At 44.3% G+C, this 11,001-nt stretch overlaps 1 long non-coding RNA gene across 1 annotated transcript; it reads left to right on the plus strand.

Annotated features, from left to right (window-relative positions):
* The first annotated feature begins 1,264 nt into the window (after nucleotides 1-1,264).
* LOC140419617 (uncharacterized) lies at nucleotides 1,265-5,838 on the plus strand. The gene is made up of 2 exons (XR_011945905.1): nucleotides 1,265-3,769; nucleotides 5,281-5,838. It is a non-coding gene; the product is annotated as an uncharacterized lncRNA (long non-coding RNA).
* Nucleotides 5,839-11,001: the final 5,163 nt, after the last annotated feature.

Genomic DNA, 11,001 nt, shown 5'->3' on the forward strand with positions numbered 1-11,001 from the left:
TATATCCAAGGATTCTATGGGAAGCAAGAGATGAAATTGCAGAGCCGTTGGCAATGATCTTTTCGTCCTCACTGTCAACAGGGGTGGTACCAGGGGATTGGAGAGTGGCGAATGTCGTGCCCCTGTTCAAAAAAGGGACTAGGGATAACCCTGGGAATTACAGGCCAGTTAGTCTTACTTCGGTGGTAGGCAAAGTAATGGAAAGGGTACTGAAGGATAGGATTTCTGAGCATCTGGAAAGACACTGCTTGATTAGGGATAGTCAGCACGGATTTGTGAGGGGTAGGTCTTGCCTTACAAATCTTATTGAATTCTTTGAGGAGGTGACCAAGCATGTGGATGAAGGTAAAGCAGTGGATGTAGTGTACATGGATTTTAGTAAGGCATTTGATAAAGTTCCCCATGGTAGGCTTATGCAGAAAGTAAGGAGGCATGGGATAGTGGGAAATTTGGCCAGTTGGATAACGAACTGGCTAACCGATAGAAGTCAGAGAGTGGTGGTGGATGGCAAATATTCAGCCTGGATCCCAGTTACCAGTGGCGTACCGCAGGGATCAGTTCTGGGTCCTCTGCTGTTTGTGATTTTCATTAATGACTTGGATGAGGGAGTTGAAGGGTGGGTCAGTAAATTTGCAGATGATACGAAGATTGGTGGAGTTGTGGATAGTAAGGAGGGCTGTTGTCGGCTGCAAAGAGACATAGATAGGATGCAGAGCTGGGCTGAGAAGTGGCAGATGGAGTTTAACCCTGAAAAGTGTGAGGTTGTCCATTTTGGAAGGACAAATATGAATGCGGAATACAGGGTTAACGGTAGAGTTCTTGGCAATGTGGAGGAGCAGAGAGATCTTGGGGTCTATGTTCATACATCTTTGAAAGTTGCCACTCAAGTGGATAGAGCTGTGAAGAAGGCCTATGGTGTGCTCGCGTTCATTAACAGAGGGATTGAATTTAAGAGCCGTGAGGTGATGATGCAGCTGTACAAAACTTTGGTCAGGCCACATTTGGAGTACTGTGTACAGTTCTGGTCGCCTCATTTTAGGAAGGATGTGGAAGCTTTGGAAAAGGTGCAAAGAAGATTTACCAGGATGTTGCCTGGAATGGAGAGTAGGTCTTACGAGCAAAGGTTGAGGGTGCTAGGCCTTTTCTCATTAGAACGGAGAAGGATGAGGGGCGACTTGATAGAGGTTTATAAGATGATCAGGGGAATAGATAGAGTAGACAGTCAGAGACTTTTTCCCCGGGTGGAACAAACCATTACAAGGGGACATAAATTTAAGGTGAAAGGTGGAAGATATAGGAGGGATATCAGAGGTAGGTTCTTTACCCAAAGAGTAGTGGGGGCATGGAATGCACTGCCTGTGGAAGTAGTTGAGTCGGAAACATTAGGGACCTTCAAGCAGCTATTGGATAGGTACATGGATTACGGTTAAATGATATAGTGTAGATTTATTTGTTCTCAAGGGCAGCACGGTAGCATTGTGGATAGCACAATTGCTTCACAGCTCCAGGGTCCCAGGTTCGATTCCGGCTTGGGTCACTGACTGTGCGGAGTCTGCACGTCCTCCCCGTGTCTGCGTGGGTTTCCTCCGGGTGCTCCGGTTTCCTCCCACAATCCAAAGATGTGCAGGTTAGGGGAATTGGCCAATGATAAATTGCCCTTAATGTCCAAATTGCCCTTGGTGTTGGGTGAAGGTGTTGAGTTTGGGTAGGGTGCTCTTTCCAAGAGCCGGTGCAGACTCAAAGGGCCGAATGGCCTCCTTCTGCACTGTAAATTCAATGATAATCTATGATTAATCTAGGACAAAGGTTCGGCACAACATCGTGGGCCGAAGGGCCTGTTCTGTGCTGTATTTTCTATGTTCTATGTGCAGGGTAGGTGAATTGGCCGCACTAAATTGCCCCTTAATTGGTTAAAAAAAAATTGGGTACTTTAAATTTTAAAAAAATTAATTAATATATCATGTGAATATCTGGGGTCCGAGCACCAATCTCTGAGGTACCCCACTAGTCACTGCCTGCCAATTTGAAAATGACCGTTAATTCCTACTGTTTGTTTCCTGTCTGCCAACCAGTTTTTTATCCATCTCAATACACTACCCCGAATCCCACGTGCTTTTATTTTACGCACTAATCTCTTATGCGGGACTTTGGTCAAAAGCCATCTGAAAGTCCAAATATACCACATGCACTGGCTCTCCCTCGTCAACTCTACCAGTTACACCCTCAAAGAACTCCAGTAGATTTGTCAAGCATGGTTTCCCCTTCATAAATCCATGCTGATTCTGTCCGATCCTGCCACTGTTTTCTAAGTTTTCTAGGGATGCACGGGAGCACTGTTGCTTTACAGCGCCAGGGTCCAAGGTTCGATTCCTGGCTTGGGTCACTGTCTGTGCGGAGTCTACATGTTCTCCCTGTGTCTGTGTGGGTTCCTCCGGCCCTTCCGGTTTCCTCCCACAAGACAATTTGGACATTCTGAATTCTCCCTCTGTGTACCCGAACAGGCGCCGGAGTGTGACGACTCAGGGCTTTTCACAGGAACTTCATTGCAGTGTTAATGTAAGCCTACTTATGGCAATAAAGATTATTATTATAAGTGCTTTGCTATAAAATCTTTGGGAATGGATTCTAGATTTTTCCTCTTGCCGATGTCAGGCTTACTGGTCTACAATTCCCTGTTTTCTCTCTATCCCTTTATAAATAGTGGAATTACATAAGGCACCCTCCAATCTGCAGGAATTGATCCAGAGTCTATAGAATCCTGGAAGATGACCACCAATACATCCACTATTTCTAGAGCCACTTCCTTAAGTACTTTGGGATGCAGATTATCAGACCCTGGGGATTTATCAGCCTTCAATCACATCAATTTCCCCAACACTATTTCTCTCCTAAAATTGATCACCTTCAGTTCCTCCCTCTCACTAAATCCTGTGTTCCCCAAAATTTCTGGTGTCTGATTTGTGTCCTCATTTGTGAAGACAGAGCCAAATTATGTATTTATTTGCTCAGCCATTTCTTTGTCCCCTATTATACATTCTCCTGTTTCTGACTGTAAGGAACCTACGTTTGTGTTCACCAATCTTTTTCTCTTCACATTCCTTTGGAAACTTTTCCAATCAGCCTAATTTCCTGTTTTATGCCATTCCCAACATCACCACTGCAGTTTGCGGTCTGTATACGATGCCCACTAATTATTTTGCCCCTTGGTGTTTCTCAGCTCTACCCATACAGATTCCACATTGTCGGAGCTAATATCCTTCCTCACTATTGTATTAATTTCCTCTTTAACCAGCACTGCCACTCCACTGCCTTTTCCTTTTTGTCTGTCCTTCCTAAATACTGAATATATTAAATTCCCATCCCTGGTCACCCTGCAGCCATGTCTCCATAATCCCGATTATCTCACACCCATTTACGTCTGTTTGCACAATTCACTCGGTTATGCTATTTGCAGTCACACAAGGGAGTTCATACTGGGGAGAGGCCATCACCTGCTCTCAATATGCGAAGGGATTTTGTAATTCATCGCACTTCCTGAGACACCAACAAATTCACAACTGATTACAGGGATTGGATTCTGCTGTTATTGTTTCTGTTCTCAATTACATCCAGGACTGCATTTTGTTCATTCTGTTGGTCAATGGGGATGGTCAGAGGGTTTCTTTCTGCTGGACTGGCCGGTCTCACAACTTCGTCTCCAGTGGCCTGATTCTCTCTGAGCCTTCTTGCGAATATCTGGCTTCACATTTCACAAGGATCAAAGTGTGAGGTTAGAAAATGTTTCATTACCATTTCTGTTTGGAAACCTCAAAATCATGCCACATTGTCATGAAGATGGGCTATGGTGGTTACATGGTTCTTTTGTTTAATTTATCTTGGTGCTTCACACAGAAGAAAACTATCAGGGTATGAGGGGCAAGTTGTCTGAGGTGCACTGGGAAACTACATTAAATAGTGTGGTGGGAGACAGGCATTCGGCAATATTGAAGGAACTATTACAGATTTACACGGGGATCGGTTAGCTCAGTTGGCTGGATCGTGCTGAGTGACACCAACAGCACAGATTAAATTCCCATATCGGGGGCAGCACGGAGGCGCAGTGGTAGCACAGTAGCCTCATGGCACTGAGATCCCAGGTTCGATCCCGGCTCTGGGTCATTGTCCGGGTGGAGTTTGCACATTCTTCCCGTGGTTTTGTTGGTCTCACCCCCACAACCCAAAGATGTGCAGGGTAGGTGAATTGGCCACACTAAATTGCCCCTAAATTGGAAAAATGAATTGGTACTCTAAAATCTTTTTTTTAAATTGCCATATCGGCTGAGGTTAGCCATGGTCTGTGTCGGCATTTATGCTCCACATGATCCTCCACCCACCCCTCTACATCTCCCCCATCAGCATCTCCTTCTATTGTTTCTCTCTCATGTATGTATCTAGCTTCCTGTTCAATGGATTCATGCTGTTCACCTCAACCACTCGCTGTGGGAGTGAGTTCCACATTCTCACCACTCGCTGGGTAAAGAGGTTTCTCCTGAAATTCCTATTGGATTATTGAATCCCTTTATAATCTTAAAGATTCCATCAGGTCACCCATCAGTCTTCACTTTTCCAGAAAAAAGCAGCCCCAGCCTTTCCTGAGTGTTAAATGCTCTCAGTTCTGTATATTATGAATCTTTCTTGCACCTTATCCAGTGCCTCTATTTCCTTTTTCTAAATGGAGATCACCAATGTTGACAGTGCTCCCAGTGTAGTCTAGCCCTGGCCATTTCCCCCGTGCTTTTCAATTCTATCCCTCTGGAATGGAACCCTGAAAATGGGCTTCACACTTTACGAAAGGAGTGAAGTTCTTGGAGAGGGTGTAGAGGGCATTTACAAGAATGGCACCAGAGATAAGGGACTCCAGTTAGTTGGAGTGACTGGAGCAGCTGAATTTCTCTCCTGAGATCACAGCATCTGGAGGATGGGGAATGGGGCCATTCAGCCCTTTGGGACCGTGTCGGCTCCCTGTGGAGGAAGCCAGTCTGTCCATTGCCCCGTTCTATCCCCAAATCCCTGTAGGTTTATTTCTCTCAGTGCCCGTCCAATTTCCGATTGAAATCCTGCCGTCATCTCTGCATCTCCTCCCCTCATAAGCAGTAGATTTCAGGTCATTACCACTCGCTTTACATGTACATAAGGCTGCTAGAGCACAGAGGAGTTTATTTGGCCCATTTTTCCTGTGCCAGCTCTTTGTACAGCGACCCATTTAATCCCAGAGTTTGACTATTTTCTTTTCTTTTTCAGAATGCATCAAATTCCCTTTTGGAAGTTACAGTCCAATGACATTCCAGCACCATCTATAGCCAGTGCATTCCAAATCACAACAACCCGCTGTGTTTTACAACAACTAATTGTGGATATGGTGTATCTGGAGGTTTACAGAGTGTCAATGACGTGGTTATTACACAAAATTAAGACTCAATCTTTATCAATGATTCTGGTGAGGAAATCGAGTGTAATATATCCGAGTTTGCGGACAATTAGTACACATGTACATTTCTATAAAACCTCTCATGACAACTGGACCTCCTAAAGTGTTTTAAAGCCAATGGAGTACTTTTGAAACATATTCACTGTTGTAATGTAGGAAGCTGTAAGTGCGCATGTGTGATCACATTTAGTCTTAAAATTGTTATTTTCGTCGTGTATTCACTCATTAATAACAAGGTCAAGGAAGCCCTTTTGTACCTTAAACATGTGGCTTCCTGCAGCCATTTCACCTTCTGTACCTTTTCTATATTAACTATGTATTGATTTCACAGCAAAAAACAACAAATAAATGAAAGATTATTCAGTAGTGAACATTGATTATCATTAGTGAATTGGTGTATGTGGTAATTATATTGCAAAGACTAGATCTTTATTTTTTTTTAAATAACACTATTTACAAAAATGTTTCCAGAAACTGCAGAGCCATCAAAATTTGTTTGAAAAAAAAAATTCCTTTATAATTTTGAGATGTTACAAGACATCAAATTCTATCAAGACAATGTGGGCTGGGCAGTGGGGTAATGGTATTGTTACTGGGCTAGTAATCCTGAGACCCAGGTTAATGCTCTGGGGATCTGGGATTGAATCTGCCTATGAAAGATATTGAAATTGAACAAAAGACTCAAATTAAAAGTCTGATGATTGTTGTAATAACCGGTCTGGGTCACGAATGTCCTTTTGGAAATATGCTCTCCTTACGTGGCCTAGCCTACATGTGACTCCCGATCCACAGTAATGTTGTGGTTAAAATGTAAGTGCTCTCTGAAATAGCCTCACAAGACATGCAGTTCAAGGGTAATTGGAATGAGCAGTAAATGCTGGCCCAGCCAGTGGCGCCCACCTCCCATAAATGAATAATTTTTAAGGCGGCTCATTGTTCAATCTGAAGACGAGTAAGAAACTGTCTCTTTGATTGGATTTGATTTATTGTCACGTGTACCGAGGTACAGTGAAAAGTATTGTTCTGCGTACAGTCGAGACAGATCGTTCCATACATGAAAAAACAAAGTGCGGATCTTGGCAGTTTGCTCAGTTCACAAAAGAATTTAATGGCTTTGTAGACGCAGATTAATATTTTAATCACCATCCAAAACATACCTAATGGTAATGTGTGCTCATATAGACAGACACAAACAATACTGTAACTGAATTCGAGGAAATGTCAGAGATGTAATTACAACACCTTGAATAATTCGGCCTTAATGTTGGAGAAATAGGAAATTCATCACTCGGGGTGATGAGGAAATCCAGGCTCAGTACAGATTTGCTGTTACCCCTCCTCTCTTATACATGAACGGGATTTAGGCTGCAGAATGTTTCACACCAAAACACAGAGGGATCAAATATAAGCAACACATAATTCTCAATTCTCTTCCATTTAACTATATTTGACTTTGTTTAAAGGTTGACTGTGGTCAAACTGAACAAAGATTCATGGGATTTGTATTACCCAGTGACATGCTTTCTTTTGTTGGTCAGTCATGTTTGCAATTCAGTGGTTTATATTTCAGTTATCCAGAGTGAAGACTCGAAATGAAATGAAAATTGCTTATTGTCACAAGTAGGCTTCTATGAAGTTACTGTGAAAATCTCCTAGTTGCCACATTCCGGCGCCTGTTCGGGGAGGCTGATGTGGCGATGCCAGCGTTGGACTGGGGTGGGCATAGTAAGATGTCTTACAACACCAGGTTAAAAGCCAAACGGTTTGTTTTGAATCACTAGCTTTCGGAGCGCCGTTCCTTCCTCTGGTGAATGAAGAGGTGGGTTCCACGAACACATATATAGAAAAATTTAATGATGCAAAATGGTACTTTGAATGGGAGTCTTTGCAGATAATTAAGTCTTTACAGGTCCAAATGGTGAACTGGAGGGAGGGATAATCACAGATTAAAGAGGTGTGAATTGTCTCAAGCCAGGACAGTTGGTAGGATTTTGCAAGGCCAGGCTAGATGGTGGGGGGGTGAATGTAATGCAACATGAATCCAAGGTCCCGGTTGAGGCCGTACTCATGTGTGCGGAACTTGGCTATCAGTTTCTGCTCGGCGATTCTGCGCTGCCGCGCATCCTGAAGGCCGCCTTATAGAACGCTTATCCGAAAATCAGAGGCTGAATGCCCTTGACTGCTGAAGTGTTCCCCGACTAGACGGGAACATTCCTGCCTGGTGATTGTTGCGCAATGTCCGTTCATCCGTTATCGCAGCATCTGCATGGTCTCGCCAATGTACCACACCTCAGGACATCCTTTCCTGCAGCGTATGAGGTAGACAATGTTGAGTGAGTCGCACGAGTATGTACCATGTACCTGGTGGGTGGTGTTCTCACGTGTAATAGTGGTACCTATGTTGTGATCTGGCACGTCTTGCAGAGGTTGCCATGGCAGGGTTGTGTGGTGTTGTGGTCGCTATGTTTTTGAAGGCTGGGTAGTTTGCTGCAATGGTCTGTTTGAGGTTGCGCAGTTGTGTGAAGGAAAGTAATAGGGGTGTGGGGATGGCCTTGGCAAGATGTTCGTCTTCATCGATGACATGTTGAAGGCTGCGAAGAAGATGTAGTTTTTCGCTCCAGGGAATTCATCAGGTGAATGAGGCTCCAGGGAATTCATCAGGTGAATGAGGCTCCAGGAGTTCTTCCACAGACCCCAAGAGGCCTACAGCGCACTCAATGAGACAACCAATGAACTGGAACAGCGTAGAACAGCAGACCGAGAGATCTGTGGGACTGGAAGATCCAGCCAGCAGGCAGGGCTGGAAAACCCCACCCATTGAAACAATCCGATCAGCTGATTCTGTTGCTCGTCTTCCACAAAACCACTCCGTAAAACTGCCTCAAAAGTCCTTTCTTTTCCAAATTCTGAACTCACATCTTTCCCCTCTTTTCCCGCTATCTCCCATCATGCTCTCTGAGCTCATCTTGTCTCTGAGACTTACCCTTTGCTCCTTTGACCTGATTCTCACTAAACTGTTGAACATCCAACTTCCACAATCATAGAATCTACAGTGCAGAAGGAGGCCATTCAGCACATCAAGTCTGCACTGGCCCATGGAAAGAGTACCCGACTCAAGCCCACACCTCAACCCTATCCCTGTAACCCAGTAACCCCACTTAGCCCTTTTGGACACATAGGGCAATTGAGCATGGCCTGTCCACCTAACCTCCACATCTTTGGACTGTGGGAGAAAACCGGAGCACCCGGAGTAAACTTATGCAGACACGGGGAGAACGTGCAGACTCCGCGCAAACAGTGACCCAAGCCGGGAATTGAACCTGGGACCCTGGAGCTGTGAAGCAACTGTGCTGTCTTGCTGCCCCTGATTTATTGGATCCAAGTTCAAATACAAGCCACAATGAAGCATCTGCCGTGGTGGGGTTTGAACCTGCATTCACAGAGAATTGTGCTGGGTCTCGGGATTACTCATCCAGTGACAATACCACTACACCATCACCTCCCCAGTCAAGCACTTTGCAGGGCTCGTCCGGGATATGAACCTAGGACCTCTCGCATTTTGCAAACCCCCCGAGGCGAAAATCATACCCCACGGTTTCCATGGTATCGCCATGGAGTCAGTGTCTTTGTGTGTTTCCTCTTTAGACAATCAAGTGAAGCTTGGTCCTCACACAGAACACGTGTATGGTTTCCCCCCTTCGTGAATGGTGTTGTTTTTTTTCCAGGCTGTAACTGGTTGAAGCTCTTTCCACAGTCAGTTCACTGGAACACACTCACTCGGGTGCGTGTGTGTCTCGGTGCTTTTCCAGTCACACTGATGTTTGAAATATTTTCCCACAAATAGAACAAACATTTTTCATTCCACATTTATAGCCTGAGGAGATTCAGGCCCTGATCAATTAAGTGACACTGTTGGATCTTAATGTGATATTTGGTTTGTGTTTCCTGTCTGAAAATCCTCTCCTAATGCCCTGGAAAAGGAGTTTACGACGGTCACACTATCAGTACAAGATAGAAATTCAGAACAGACAATCCAGTTTCTGGAGAACATTTTTTTTCTCTCTTCTGTCCCCAAAGCTGTAAATCCCCGTCCCACACACTCCCCCTCCTCCCTGGGGCTGAAATCCAAATAAAGTATCAGATCATTATTTCTGTGTCCTTTTACCAAAGTTATATAATTAGAGGTAAGACTATGCTTTACAAGTCACTTCATTCATGACTTGTGACAGACATTAATCTGAACACTCTGACTGAGCAGACAGAATAACAGATGTTAACCTTGTGTCCAGAACTGGCTATGTGGAGATATGATGAGCAATCGCAGAGGTCGTTTCACCAAATCTTCCAGGGTTTACTTCTCAAACTAAGTTATACCGGATATCAGACTTAGGGCCCATTCTGGTTCTCTTCCTGCTGACTAAATAACTTCAATCAGATATGGAGAAGACTGAATCCACTGTTCGGTCCCTGCTCCAATCTCTATTCCTGACATACTAACTCTCCCTCACAACAGTCTGAGACTTAGCTAGTCTCTTCGTAAACTTTGTTTCACATTTGATCCCAATATGAGCTTCTGACCTCATAGAATCATAGACTTTACAGAGCAGAAGGAGGCCATTCAGCTCATCGAGTCTGCACCGGCCCTTGGAAAGAGAATCCTACCTGAGCCGACATCTCCACCCTTTGCCCGTAACCCCACCTACCCTTTTTGGACACTAATGCTATTGAGCATGGCCAATCCACCTCACCACATCTTTGGACTCATGTCTGTGCTATCACTATGACGTCCTGTTTCTAATTACATTACATTATCCGGCCGCTCTCCTGTGTCTGTGCGTCTGGGGCTGAAACCTCGGTTATGCCATCGTAACCTCCCGATTCGACAATTCCATCGCACACCTGGCTGCTCTCCCACATTCTACCTCTGTAAATTTAAAGCCATCCAAAAGTCTGCTCCCCATGTCTTAATTCACAGCAAGTTCCTTCCCCCTATGATCCCTGTGCTCCAAGACTTGCATTCGCTCCCAGTCTATTCCCACGCTTGTTTTCAAATCCCTCCATGGCCTCATCTCTCCCTGTCTCTGTCATCTCCTCCAGCCCCACAAGCCCCTGAGATATCTGCACAGCTCTGATCCTGAACTCCTGTACACTCCCGATTCTAATTACCCCGCCATGGTTTGAAGTTCTTCGGCCCCAAGCACTGAATTTCCTCCCCAAACCTCTCCGTCTCGACCTCACAGACCTTATTTAAGACTCTCTTTAAAACTCACCTCTTTGACCAAGTTTTGGTCACCTGTCCTAATATTTCCTTATGTGTCTGGGTCACTTTGTTTTATAATGTTCCTGTGAAGTTGACTGGGATGATTTTTTTTTTTTTTTATTAAATATTTTATTGAAAATTTTTGGTCAACCAACACAGTACATTGTGCATCCTTTACACAATATTATAACAACACAAATAACAATGACCTATTTTATAAACAAAAAATGAATAAATAATAAATAACAAAAATGAAAACTAGCCCTAATTGGCA

The sequence above is a fragment of the Scyliorhinus torazame genome, chromosome 5 (assembly GCF_047496885.1).
Source record: "Scyliorhinus torazame isolate Kashiwa2021f chromosome 5, sScyTor2.1, whole genome shotgun sequence".
NCBI classification, from domain to species: Eukaryota; Metazoa; Chordata; class Chondrichthyes; order Carcharhiniformes; family Scyliorhinidae; genus Scyliorhinus; species Scyliorhinus torazame.